At 40.8% G+C, this 14071-nt stretch overlaps 1 protein-coding gene across 1 annotated transcript in view; it reads left to right on the top strand.

Moving 5' to 3' along the window:
• Positions 1–14071, top strand: part of LOC308197454 (uncharacterized protein) — a 557403-nt gene that overhangs the window by 54754 nt on the left and 488578 nt on the right. Inside the window, exon 8 of the mRNA XM_080597940.1 lies at positions 10105–10228. The gene's annotated coding sequence lies outside the window, so the exon portion shown is untranslated. The remainder of the gene's footprint in view (positions 1–10104; positions 10229–14071) is intronic.

Genomic DNA, 14071 nt, shown 5'->3' with positions numbered 1-14071 from the left:
ATCAAATTTTGCCCAGCAACCAGGCAAACATGCCTTTTTAAATTAAAACCGTGGTATTCATTAACATGATTTTGGTAACCAGGACTTTAAGACTGAAACACTGAAATGTCAGAACACTTAGAGCAAAACATAGAGCAAAGATGGTGCTAGAAAGGTCTGCACATCATTTGTCCTGACAGTGTGGCTATGGTAAAGTATTGTTTTGCAACAGGTAGGTAGAGCCCAGAGTTAGAGATATTTCATGCTGTGTGGCATTTCTACAGGAAGAGAAGCAACTCTAGCTGCTGCTTTTGGTATGTATAGGTAGGGAAGAGGCCTGAAGGAGAGCATCAGATGCTGAAAAATGCTGAGAGCACACATGCTGGCCTGAGGAGCCAGGAGCCCTGCACTAAGGGCATGAATGAGCAGTAGAAAGTCTGCCCCAGCTTTTGGAAGAGGGGATGTGGAGGAGCATCCATGAAGTTAAATGCCAGGAAACCTCACTTCATATCTCCAGGCAAGCAAGCCTATCTGTCTTAACTTTTTTGATCACGCTTCAGTGTGTGTGCGTGTGTATATACATACATATATATATATACACACACACACACACATATATATATATATATACACACACACACACCTGCTGCCTCAGTTTTAGGACCTAGTCTTTTCAGCACTGGTCCAAGTTATCTGTAACCAACAGATTCTTGGTACTTAACCTCTGAACTACCCAATCCCCTGGTATGACTTTTGTCCTACTTCTGTTAGGAAGGAAAAAAAAAAAAAGGTGTGTATTTGTTCTGGATAAACTCACCCAGAGGAGGTTTTCAACCACTAAATGTAGTGGAAGAAAACAGAATTGGATCAAACAAATCCAGTCTAAAGTCTGCAATTAGTATTGGCATTTGGAGACTTTCAAATAATAGGTTATATTCACTGTGAGGATGAAAAATAATAAATATTGTAAAGTGTTTACTCTTCAGTTAAAGTATTTGCCCTCGATATTTTAATAATAGCAGTTTTTTTTTTTTTCAAAAGTAAGATGAAGCCTTGCAAATCATCTAGAGCTTATTGTCACAACCCTTACCTCTGTAGGAAGAAGAATATAGCATTAATCATAACACTTTTTTCCATATATTTTGGCTCTGAAGGTTGGTGGCTGCAAGAGGTCTATAAAAACTTCGGCTAGAGTAAAACCCTTTGTTGTTCAGGTCATTGGCCTAAAGGTCATTCTGGTGCCACAAATAAATAAATAAGGCAGACGTCAAGTTTTCAGCTTTCCATTTGACTAAAATGTAGCATCTGAGATGTAAGGTTCTAGCTGGGTCATGCCATTAGGTAAAATGTTTGTGAACTGCAATAGCGCATCATGAGAGAAAGTTTTAAGTGTGTAAGGTCCAGTCCTTGTGTGCCTTGGTTTTCAAAAATGGCCTTGCAAGATACATTCAGTTATAGAAATGCTGTTTCAGAAGGATGAGTAACATTTTCCTTCATGATTGCTGCTTACTTCTTAGATGTAATAGGTTCCAGTGGGACTACTTAAAGTTAAGCGTGTATTTAATTGCTTTTGCTGGATGAGCATATTCGCAAGTCTGAAACCGCATGAGCTATTGTTCAGTACATAATGGCTGGTACATTTTCCCATGAAGTTACTGCATTAATTCTTCACTGTGACAATCCAGGAAGTTAACATGAGTTACAAAAAGTTTCCACCATAAGGTCCTAGTTTGTCCCATACATTGCAGGGTAGCAATAGAAGTTATGTAGCTTGTAATCACTGTGAAGCTAATTGCCAGTTAAATCCAATGGGAAATATCACTGGGTTTATTCCAGTTATTAGTAAATGGCAGTCTGTGCTAATACATATTTACACCTGTCTTACGATTTTAAGCGGAGACAGCAGGGTTTCAGAGGATATTGAAATGAATTCAATATCACTTTAGGTGGTCTTCCATCACTTGGTGGTCTTTCTATGCCAGTGGTTTATGAAGTGCACTGGAAGTGTGACTGTGCTGACAGTTTTCTACTGCCTCTGCTCATGAGAGATCTGTTCTGCTCATAAAAATTGCTTCACCTCCAGGACTGACAAATTGGCACTTCTTGCTAGCTATGTTCAAATGGGCTTTTTGTGCAAATAGATTGGTTTTGATTGAATTCAAGGCTGAAATATCAGGAAAAGCTTCAACAACCAAAATGTTCTGTTTTGTCAGTAAAAGGATACTGAAACTGCCTAATTTAAGGGACATCATCTAAGAATCATAGAATATCTGAGTTGGAAGGGACCCACAAGGATCATCGAGTCCAACTCCTGGGTCCCTAAAGGACCACCCAAAATAAATAAATAAATAAATAAGATCATGTATATGAGAGCATTGTCCAAACGCTTCTTGAACTCGGCAGGCTCGGTGCCATGACCACTGCTCTGGGGAGCCTGTCCCAGTGCCCGACCACCCTCTGGGTGCAGAACCTTTCCCTGACACCCAGCCTGCCCCTCCCCTGTCCCAGCTCCATGCCGTTCCCTCGGGTCCTGTCGCTGTCCCCAGAGAGCAGAGCTCAGCGCCTGCCCCTCCGCTCCCCTCGTGAGGGAGCTGCAGGCCGCCATGAGGCCTCCCCTCGGCCTGCTCTGCTCTGGGCTGAACAAACCAAGGGACCTCAGCTGCTCCTCATACGTCTTTGTTGCCCTCCTTTGGACATTCTCTAACCGTTTTATATCTTATACTGTGGTGCCCAAAACTGCACACAGTGCTCGAGGTGAGGCTGCACCAGCACAGAGCAGAGCGGGACAGTCCTTTTCCCTGACTGCCTGGCAGTGCCGTGCCTGAGGCACCCCAGGGTAAGGTTGGCCCTCCTGGCTGCCAAAGCACGCTGCTGGCTCATGTTCAACAGAATTTAGTCTTTCTACTCTCTCTGATTACTCAGTGGGGGAAAAGAGCGTTATCAGAGGGGGTACTCTGAGGGCCTACTTAGAGCTCCTGCTCTGAATGCTCTGAACTACCCTTCAGGAGAACTTTTTTCTTTCCTTGATCACGTGGGAAGTAATCTCTTCACACAGGCCATCTTTTGGCATCCTAAAACTGAGGCAGCAGGAATACCTTTCAAGGTGGTGCATAAAGTTAAACAGATCTCCTTGTCTGAAGATAGAGAAGTGAATATGCAGGTCTGGGCTGAAGTCAATGTGAAATCCATTAGTGGTGTTATAATAGTAAGTAGTTCATTTTGGTTATCTTCTCTAAAATTGGGTAGAATGTCAAGTAAATTAAAAAAAAAAGTGTGTGTGAATTTTGTTAAAATCGTCAAAGAAAATGCTGAATTACCTTATTTTGTTCCATGTGATTCATTCCACATGTTCCTTTGTTTCAGGCATCAGCAACAAAAACAGAAGAGCAGATTTCTTTTGGAAATGCTTTTTCCACTTATGTGGCACATGGAAATATGGATTGTATTGCCTGTAGGCTGGGTTAAAGTAAACCAGTCTCAAAATATGTCAGCCAGCTGATGCAAGCACCAGTGTGGAATCAGGTTGGGGTATATTTGAATGTGGAATAGTTTGTGTGAGCAAGAAACATGTGCCTTTTGTTGGGATATACAAGTGAGCTGTAGAAAAAGTTAGAATAAGTGTTGTCATATTCATTTGTTAAATTATATTGTTCCCAACTTAATGGCTATTTAGTGGAGTTTTAATTTCCACTCAGCAGCACGCTAGCCCAGCAGCTATGTCTAAACTGTGAAGAAAAGCTTGTCTCCTGCTTCTAGAAGCAGCGTGGGACAAAGGTAGATCTGGGGTGTCATGGGAAAGGTAATCCTTTGACTTCTGATGGGCAGATAGAAAATGGTTGTAATTTAGAGGTGTTTTGTTCTGGGCAGTGGCAGCTACCAAAATTCCTGTGAGTGCTGAGTCCCCAGCAATCGCTAACAGTGTCTGGAAGTGCAATCCAATCAATGCTGCACTTTCAGCTTTGCAGTTTCACTTGAGTTTTCTTAAGACCAGTTTTGTGACAGCCCACGTGTTGAGCCTCGGTGGTAGAAGAGCAGGTTTGAAAACTTGTGCCCCTCAGTAGGAGAATAACTGGTGACTCGGTGCTGTGTGACTTTAGCTCTGTTTTTTCACGTGGAAGAATGCAGATTCCCTCTTGGGCCTGCTGGGGTTGCAGGTTAGTCTTTTTTTCTGGAGTGGAATTTAAAACGTTCCAAAGGACAGGGAGCCATTTGCATTGACTGTGGCTGAAGCCAACCACTAGGGATGATGCTGAACTCCATTAGAATAAAACCAGTCAGCCTCTCATCCTGGGGAGAATTTCTTGAGTTGCTGCTGCCTATGCTGACATTTGTGCCCTGTAATGGGTGCCATTTAAGGAAAAACTTTGGTTTATTGCTGTATGAAGTTAAGCTGCAGATAAGTCACTTTCTGGCAGAAGTATCTACGCATTCTGAATTATGCCTGATCGTTTTGGTGACAAAAATAAACTTTTATTGCTTTTTATTAGTCAGCCTTGCAGATTCAGCACAGCTGTGGATGAGTGAGCTGGAGTCTATTCTGCTTGCAGGTAGCTCACAGAATCATTAACTATTTGCTATAGTCATTGAGAATCATTAACTATTTCCCCATCTTTATTGTTACTGATACACAAGCCTTAAAGACTCAGTTGGAGACTCAGAAAACTGTTTGAATTTTTCAGGGCTAGCAATTAGGAAAAACATCTTTTCTTTACTTCTAAATTGAGCAAGGCTGATTTAGAAGGCAGAGAAAGTAAACACATACTGCTGTTTCACAAAGTCACCTTAGAGAGTCTAATCATCTTTTAATTTAGAGCAGTGCCTTTGGAGGGCAGCAGGAAGCACTTTATGGTACAGTAAAGGGTGATACCCTTTCATCAGTGAGTCTGACTCTAAGAATTCAATGAATTAATGTTTTTGTGAAGCCAAGAAATAAAATAATGAATAAAAATTCCCCATGCCAATGATCTGTATTCCTTCCCCTTTCAGGGTAAGGAAGAATGCCTGTAAAAGTACAGTTTACTCTCACACACACGTGTTGTGTTGCCAAATGGAATGAAAGTAGTTTTTTCATGAAATCCTGTGTGGGTTTTTTTTTGTTTGTCTTTTTTTTTTTTTCCTGGTTGGCAAAGGATAAATCAATGACAAGAGGTTCTTATATGCAACTTGCATAAATGCGCCTAGCATTTAAGCAGTTTATCTGCAATTCTAACGGGTTGCATTACTGATGAATTACTCCACCTTAAAATTTAGCCTCTGCCAAGATTTCAGTGGTGACTTTGGCATGCAGGGTACCAAGGAGACAAGTGCAAATAGGAATAAAATTCAGATATAGTCAGCTATTGAAAACATTGAACAGAACAGATGCACACCAGAATTCCGAACTATTGCGCGTTGCAATTGCTGGAGATCTGCTAGTTAGACATACATAGGAATTTGCATAGGTGTCATGAAATGGCATATGTCTCTTTCAGAGAAAGCATGGGATTGACAGTTAATTTTTAAAATCTTGCCATTTAGAGTTGTTCAGAGTTGTAAAGAGGTAAATTTCCTTTTAGAGTTTCCTTGATATACTTCAGTTTTGTCCTGCAGACTGTGCTATTTTAATTTCTTATGCTTAAGCACATTAGTTTTACTTTTCAGAGGGAGCACAATTTGAGTTTCCTCTGTCTCAGAGTACCAGTTGTGAATGCTCTCATGGAGCCTCTACTCAATGCATTCTAAACTTGGATCCCTTTTAAGGCATATGCCCTTTCCAACTTGCCATGTTTCCCATGTCTGATAATAAGGAAAATCAATTCTGCCTGTGCTTCAGTCCTTGTCCCCAGATTCTCAGCAGATCTGTGAGACAGGTAGCGATTTTTTATCTTCTTTTTACCTGCTCTGGAAAACTCTTTTCTTGAAGCTTCCTTGAATGCTTTGGCCAACAAAAGCCACAGGAGTTCAAGTGCTGTGTTTCTTTTTCAGTGACAGTGGACTCATTACTTGTGATAGTTGTACACCACTGGCTATGGCGTATTACTTGCAGATATGCTACTTATGATAGTTGTACAATGGCAAAAGGTCACCCTCATGCCCTAATACTGTTTTCCTTTTCATATTTATCTCATATTTCCTGTGACCTAAAGCTGAATCTTCATTTATAACAATGAACATTATTGTGATCTTAGCTTGGAGAAGAGAAGGCTAAGGGGAGGCCTTATTGTACTTTACAATTACTTTAAAGGAGGTTGTAGTGAGGTGGGGACTGGGTTCTTCTCCCAAACACCAAGTGATAAGATGAAGGGAAATGGCCTCAAGTTGTGCTAGGGGAGGTTTATTTTGTATATTAGGAGAAATTTCTTTACTGAAAGGGTTGTGTGGCATTGGAACAGGCTGCCCAGGGAAGTGATTGAATCACTATCCCTGGAGGTCTTCCAGAAATGTGTAGGTTTAGAACTTAGTAGGGTGGTTTAGTGGTGGACTTCAGTACTAGGTTAAAGGTTGGACTAGATGATCTTAGAGGCCTTTTCCAACCTGAATGATTCTATCATTCTATTTACTTCTTGGCTCACCGTTTGAGTCACTTTAAGTATCACTGATGGACTTTCTTCTAGAAATTGTGCCTTTTGCTCTTCATCCTATTTGCTCTGCATTCCTGACTGGGATGATACCAGCAGAGATGTTCCCTTGGCACAGGTGCAAAGGTTTTTCAAGAGTTCTCTCAATTTCCAAGTTTTTATCTTGTTCCTTCATACTGCAGTACTTTTATTTTCACTATAGGGTAATAGGACAGGTTTCAAAGCACATTGTTTGGTGCAGCTAGCATTGCGTGTTCCTTTGTTTAGCCCAACATGAAGGCCTCCTAGATGTGAGCATGTGCCATTGTCAGAACCAAGAATATAGAGCTGGTCCTGTTAAAGTTTATGGAGCAGTGTGCTGGCCCCTTAGGCACACTGGAGAATCCTAGCAACATCAAAGCACTTTTCCTCTGATCTCTAATTTGAGAAATACCTGAAAGTCTTTGAATTTTGTATGATTGATCTTTTCATTAGTCCTAATTTTCTTTTCATTACATTGGTCAGAGAATCTATCTTCATTCGAGAAATGTCTCCACAGTACTGTTGCTTTGTACGAATATGCAGCAGTGCATGTTCATGGAGTGCTGTACAATTTCTACATTCTGTATATGGATTATGAAGAATTGTACTGTTGTTCTGTGCCATCATAGAGGCTTGAATGGCTAGCATTATTGATTGCATATCTTAAAGATTTATATTTAAAAATACTCAGTGAAGGAAACAGTGTAGTTGATGATGTGTAGTAGGAAAATCTACCTTCTGTCCTTTTTCGAAAGGACAGTAGGGGTCATTTTGTAAAGCACGTGTAACTCACAGTGACTTCATCTGGAACTGCAAATGCTCAGCACTTTGTAGTAATCAGCCCCACGTCTCCTGATAAAATTATTCCCTTGTGGCTTTCTCGTCTCAATTTTTCCATAACTAATATAATCCAAACTATATTATCCTATTAGGAGACTCTTTTCCTCCAACAAGCAGCGTGCACCTGTCTGTTTACCAGGAAGAAAGCAGTAACTCTGTTCTGCCTTTGTTTGTTTCAGTGTTAAAGGAGATAATTCAGGCTGTACATAGGGGAGATTGAGCTAGTTCAGTTAAAATAAGTACATTAATTCTTGAATTGAGACTTTCTTTATGCTTTTGTTCCTTCATTATTCATTTTACTTATTTTGGCTATCTCTGCAGTGGATGGGGAGAGAGAGGCTCCTTCAGAGCACAATTAGGGCACCTATCCCAGGTCTCTGTTTGGAGTTAACTCTCTTCTTTTCACCAGCTAGGGGACATAGCCTCGGAGCTCTGTAGGTGCCTATCTCCACTTAGGCACATATGCTGGTTGGCTTGTTTAGGGTTGGGGGAAGGATGAAGTTTCTCTACAGAGGAACTGCTATTATATAAAAAGTGCTTCTACATTATAATTAATGAGTTTCCAGTCAGGCAAAATGGAGAGTTTGAGCTGATGGGAACTCTCGTCACAAGTAGATATAAATGCAGATGCATTGTCAAAACTTTGGGTTATCCCACAGTCTTCCAAACAAGAAGTAAGGAGTGTGTTACAACAAAATATTTTCCTTTCCCACCTCCATGATTAAGTTCTTTCTGTTACTTCAGAGCCAGGTGGCTTGAAGCATTCTGTACCATTTCTGTCTGTATTATATGGAGTTAAAATTGCCAAGAGAAGTGACCTTTAGGAAGTCAGAATTCAGCCAATTGAAAATTTGGAAAGGCAAAAGTGTTATTTTTAGCAGTAGAAGCTCTGTAAGATGATGTGCAGCACAGAGCAAAAGGTATTCAGGTTTTCACAGAAGGGCTGTGAAAACAAGCCTTTTGCGGGTGTCTGAATAGCCGGCGAAGCCACTGAAGCTTCCTCTAGCTGCTGTGAATTTTGGGAAGTACTCCTTAGACGACCTTTCTTTTTTCTTGGTGTGTATGTGTGTGTTAATATCAATCCCTGTTTATGGAGCTGAAACTTTTCACGTATCCATGTGTGCCACCCACAAAATGGCATGCGTGTGCTGCTTGTGTGTCATGTTTGCAGAGACATTTGGTATTCTGAGTGGAGACAGAGTCTTCAAAAGACTGGGGGAAAAAGGTTCAGCCTTTGACTCAAAATCTCCACTGCCCTTCTTTTGTTATCCTCTTTCCCCTTCCATATTTGTTTAAGCATAATAGAGAGTCAGGTTGATGGACGTGAAGAAAAGGCAATTGTAACAATTGTGAATCTCTCTAAAAAATGTTACTGCTATGAACTCATGGTAGGTGGCAGATACCCCCTTGGCAGAGGACAGTTCGTATTTATTTTCTCTGCCAGGTACTCATCAGTGCAAAGGAAAACCAATTACAGCAGAGGTCCTCTGCATTCCTGTCTATCAGAGAGAGTGATGGCAGCTAACCCATAATAAAGTGCCTCTTGCATAATGAAATAGCTATGGTGAGAATCCCTTCATTATACACGTGCCTAGTCTGTGGCACCTTTGTGAAGTTACTCCCCTGTTCAAGTGCTCCTGGTGCAACAGCATAGGTGTGAATGCTGAAAGCTGCTACAAAAGAGCTTCCATGTCATGTCACTCGCTTGCTCTCCCTCTTACCATCTGTGCTAACGCAACTGGAGCTAGAACAACTGTGTAACTCTAGATGAAGAGGGAAACCACTGTGCTGGTTTAAAGGAGGAGTGAGTGCCCCTGGTGATAGCTGCCTTTTGGTGCTGAAACAGACCATAAAGTACATGATTGCTCCCACACAGTCTCCAGTGTGAGGGGAAGGGACCAGAGAGTGGTTTGAAAGTACACACTGAAAGTATAAATACTTTGGGGCTTATTCCATGGAGAAGTAAACTTAAAGCTCCTCCTGCTGTTACTGAGAACCACCAGCTGATGTGCGGGTCTTGTGTTAGTCTTCAGCAGGCACCCTAGTGGCAGGTTGATGGATGAATCTTGCCAAGTAACAGCATCATTCAATAAGCTCATATTTTTTCCGTGTTTCTTCCTCATCATTTACTGTAAAATAGTTAAGCAGTCCTGATCTTTGGGCTTAGGATGTTTCTGTAAAACAAAGAAGAGCCTATGTTGCTCATATAACCCTATGAATGAGGAAGCAAAGGCCCCTGCTGAAAGATGTGTGCTTGCACTGTCCATCTGTTCTCCATCTCTGGAGAAAACAATGTAGAGGTAAAGATGGTGCAGGAGTCAAAGAACGTTGAAACATGCTTTGCCTCTTTTACTTTGCAAATTGTTCACAGAACTCTAAATACATTCTTAAAAACCATTTGAAGCACGGATGGCATTAGAGTTTGTTCTGTGTATAATTTATACATATTTCAGCTGCAGACCGTAGCCGACATTGCTTGGATTACTTGTAAGTCATTAAGGACCAGGTTTTTCAAAGATCACAGTCCCAGCAAGAAAGGCTAGGACTTGAAATGCAGAAATTTTTTTTTCATGCTAGCTAAAATCACAAGATGGCCATTGCCTTGTGAGTTGGGCACCTGGTGTTGAGGATTATCACCTGAAAATCTGTTCCTGTGCACACTCCTGAGAAGTGGTCTTGAATTCTAGTGGCTTTGTTTTTCTCACAGGTCATTGTCCTAACATTGGAAGACTACCTTGGATTTTGCCTGTTATATGGCCAAAATAACTGCCTTGACCTGATTTTACAAACCAGATTTGCATGTCTGCAACATACTTTACATGACTTTCTAGGTAAGTGTACTTTTGGGTTGAAAACACTTGTAAGTCTTCAGGGGAAAGTTCAAATAAACCCCTGAGTGGTGCATGAATTGTTTTTCTAGACTGCTGTTGTTGTTTTTAATAAGATCCATCTGCCTCAAATTTACTTCCGTATAGAGTATAGCAAAAGCACGTGCACCACCACCGAAAGTTTCAAACTATAGCTAATGAGAGCCACATAAAAACTTGTGCATCAGCTCCTGAACTGAAAATTTCACCTTCAGAGTACAGGATCAAAAGCGCAATAGAAATCATTGCTCTGATGTCTCTATTGAGCAGACAGTATCATTAGTACATTTTTTCTAAGTGCTATTTCTCTCTAGTGTGCATTACCATTAAAACTTCCAGTACTAACGTCTACATTACTTTCCTTTTGAAATGAGGGTTCATTCAGTGCCTTCCCTGGTTGCTTGAACTATGAATGATTAGCTCTGCATGAGGCACTTTGTAACCCTCCCGGTGGAGGAAGCCATATGAAAATAAATGTTACCTTCAGGTATATTTTGCATACTGTAGCTGTGTGTAATTACTGAGCCTGGGATTCACCATTCTGCTGACCCAGAATTCCCCAAAGTGCTTTGTGCAGGTTTTGTGGCAGTTTAAACAAATGTAGTTGCAAAGGATTACAGAGATTAGTTGTTATTTCTGTTATGTAAGATAGAAGAATAGGCAACTGTTACATAATACATTCAATGTTATTAAAGTATGTCCTTCTTTGGAGGGCCACCGCTTTGAGGGTCTGGCCTTACAAAGTCATTAACGGATCATTTTCTGATTATGGTCTATGGATCCCTAGAGGTCTATCATTTGCTGAGACCTGAGAAAGGTAATTAAGAAAGGCATGGATATTATTAGTATGTTAACACTGTAAGGTCTGAAGGAAATTACTATGGGTCTGTAAAAAAAAAAAAAATAATTTAGAGCTTCTAGCCAATACATGGGCATACCCTGCATTTTTTTCAGGTCTTTCTAGTAGGAGATGTTTAATCTGCCTCAGCAGATTTCAAATTCTGTAATCCCATCATAGTTTAGAGGCACTTTGAATGCATGTGTGCGTTCCCTGGGTGTGGAGGTGAAAACAGCATGGCTGTGGTTACTAACCTGTTGAGCTACCTCACAAAATTCATGTTAGTAAATGGTAGAAATGGTCTGGACCTGTGCAAACCAACATCGAAATCAACATCTGTCGGGGCTGCTGTTGTGTCCTGGGAAAGTCATAGATGAAACTACAGGACGGATAGGAATCATCTGTTTCCAGGTTTTAAAAAAACACCCCTTCCCTCCTCCCCATAAATTTAAACTCTCTTTTGTTCAAGTGAGGTGGAGGAGTTTGGATAGCCCCAGAGAGTTCTTTACTGTTGCAGCTGAACACTTCTCAGCTTTGTCCTCCTTGTATTTGCTGTTCTGCGTAGGGCAAATTTACCAAGAAGCTCAGCTGAAGCTGAGAGAAGATCCTCTGACTTGGAAAATGCCTCTGAATAAATTATCCACTGTGAAAGAATGATACGTTTTCTACCTAAGAGCCAAAAATGTGAAACAGTAAAGGATGTTCTTAGAATATTTGCTGAGAACCTGGGCTCCCTGGAGGAAAATGAAGCTTCTGGAGGGTGATTCAGACAACCCATTTCAGGAATCTGCCTCTCTTTAGTGACTGTATGTGGAAGTCAGGTATCAAAGTGGGATTTAACTGCCCCATTAAGTAAAGTTAAATGGTGTGAATGCCCTTGGTCAGCAGCTTTCAGGGGGCTGAGCAGTGCAGGTAGAGCGTGGCAGCTGTGCCTTTAGTTGGGGACTGCATGGACACAGCAGCCAGAAGTAGCACTGGGGCAGGATAGATGCACAGATGCGTGCAAATCCAGAGGGGAAACTAGAGTTTCCCATTGTAGGCTTTCTGGACAGCAATTAAATGGATAACTATTTATATTCTTTAATTTTAGTCACTTTCAAATGATTATAGTCTCTTCTCATTCCCTGTCCTTTGGTCGATCTTTCCTGAGAGCAAGGGCACTCTCCAGCTCTCACATAAACTCAACACTTTCCGCTGCATAGGCAACGTAAAAAGGCTCACACATTTCATTTTCTTTTGCCACAACATATATGTAGCTGGGTTCAAACTTGTTTCTATGTAGATTTTTTTAGTTATTTTTTTTTTCTTTTCAGAACTCAATAAATATGCTGAGGAATACAAGTACTTGTAGGCACTTGGTGAAATTCCTAATGTTTTTATACAGAAAACAAGTTTAGGTGTTCACAGGAGCATCTTTAGGCCCTGCAGCCCACAGATTCATGGATTCTTGCCATATCCCTACAAATGAGCAGTAATTTTTGGAGACAATGCAACGCCATTGATTCTGAAAAACATAAATTAAGATACTGAAAACAAGGTCTCTATTTGGGGCTGATTAGAGGCCTGCCTCGCGGAAGGCTGACTATTGCCAATCCTCATGGGAATGAGGGACTTAAACATGTCACTGAAATATGTACTGCAAGTTCCTTCATGATAAAGTCTCAGATAAATAGGAAATACCTCAAACATGCATCTTGGGAAAGCCAAACAAATTTCAGATGGAAATGAATGGAAATTAATTCAGGGTGTAGACTTAAACCCAGCCTCTAGGGATACAGTAATTGTGCCTTTTAGAAAATGGTCTCCTGCTCTTTGCATTTTAACTATCTATAATTACTTTTGTGGTTTGTTGGTTGTTGAGGAGCTTGACAAGCTGGGAATTGGCGGATTCAGTGTTGCCTTTATTTACAGTGCTTTTGCCAAGTCATTAAGTCAGCAATAGGAGGCTTTATTCTGACAAAACTAATCCCTCAGTGTGGCCAGACACCACATATTCCATTTAACTTCGTGCCACTATATAAAACTGTTTTAGCCAAAATTTAGGCTGGCAGGAATTGTCAGAACACCACCAAAATTAGTATAGATAAGCCAAATTTTTTTTTCTTCCATCCCTGTCATGTTTTTTTTTTCTTTTTTCTTTTTCTTTTTTTTTCCTCGCAATGAGCTGTGCAAAGAAGATTTTTACTAGGGCTTTATGTAGACCTAGATGACTTCTGTTGCTCCAGTGAGGTTATTCTTATACTGCCAAAGGGGCAGGGGAAAGACAGACACTCCTGCGGGGACATGGAAAATGCCAGGTAGCCCCAAGAGCTTTTGGAGGTTGTTGGATTTGTTTGATTCATAAACAGAACAATATTGCCTGCTGCACATTGAGTTCTATTTGCTTGGGTTCGCCAGTATTGTCCAGCTCTCCCAGTAGCTGTCTTTAAACGAGGATGAAGGGCTAGTACATAATGCAGTTGTGCTACCAACGTCAAGGATTGTTGAATAACCGTCGTGGGGCATAGTCCAGAGATGTGCTGTGTGGAGAGCTCAGGGGCACTGTGACATTGTGTGGTACAACTACTAATTGTTATTATTCTTTCTTTCTAAAATATCAGGGCATGTTTCTATCATCATTCTGCAGCTTTTACTGTCCTTGTACAATTTGGCCCTGACCTCATCAGAATAATATTTGAATCAGAAATGAGCAAATATCTAACATCTTTACACTGAAATTTTCCCAGTTTTATTAACTGTGGGTGTATTGAAAACTGACATTAGCAGGCACTCTGGCACCAGCAGTCTGAGGTTTCTGGGGAGGAAGGGGGCAGGTGTAGAGTTGTTCCGATAAACTTAATGCTATAAGATCAGGCAATTTATAAATTACCATGGGATACAAATTCTTATGACTTGACTATTTCGCAGTGAAAATTAACAACTGAAAAAAGTAATTTCAGGTTTAACTCTTCCAGAGTGAGTGGAATTCT

Source organism: Anser brachyrhynchus, assembly GCF_964034855.1.
Source record: "Anser brachyrhynchus genome assembly, chromosome: 6".
Taxonomy (NCBI): Eukaryota; Metazoa; Chordata; class Aves; order Anseriformes; family Anatidae; genus Anser; species Anser brachyrhynchus.
The sequence above is the reverse complement of the archived record's forward strand: the minus strand, read 5'-3'. Positions and strand labels throughout refer to the sequence as shown.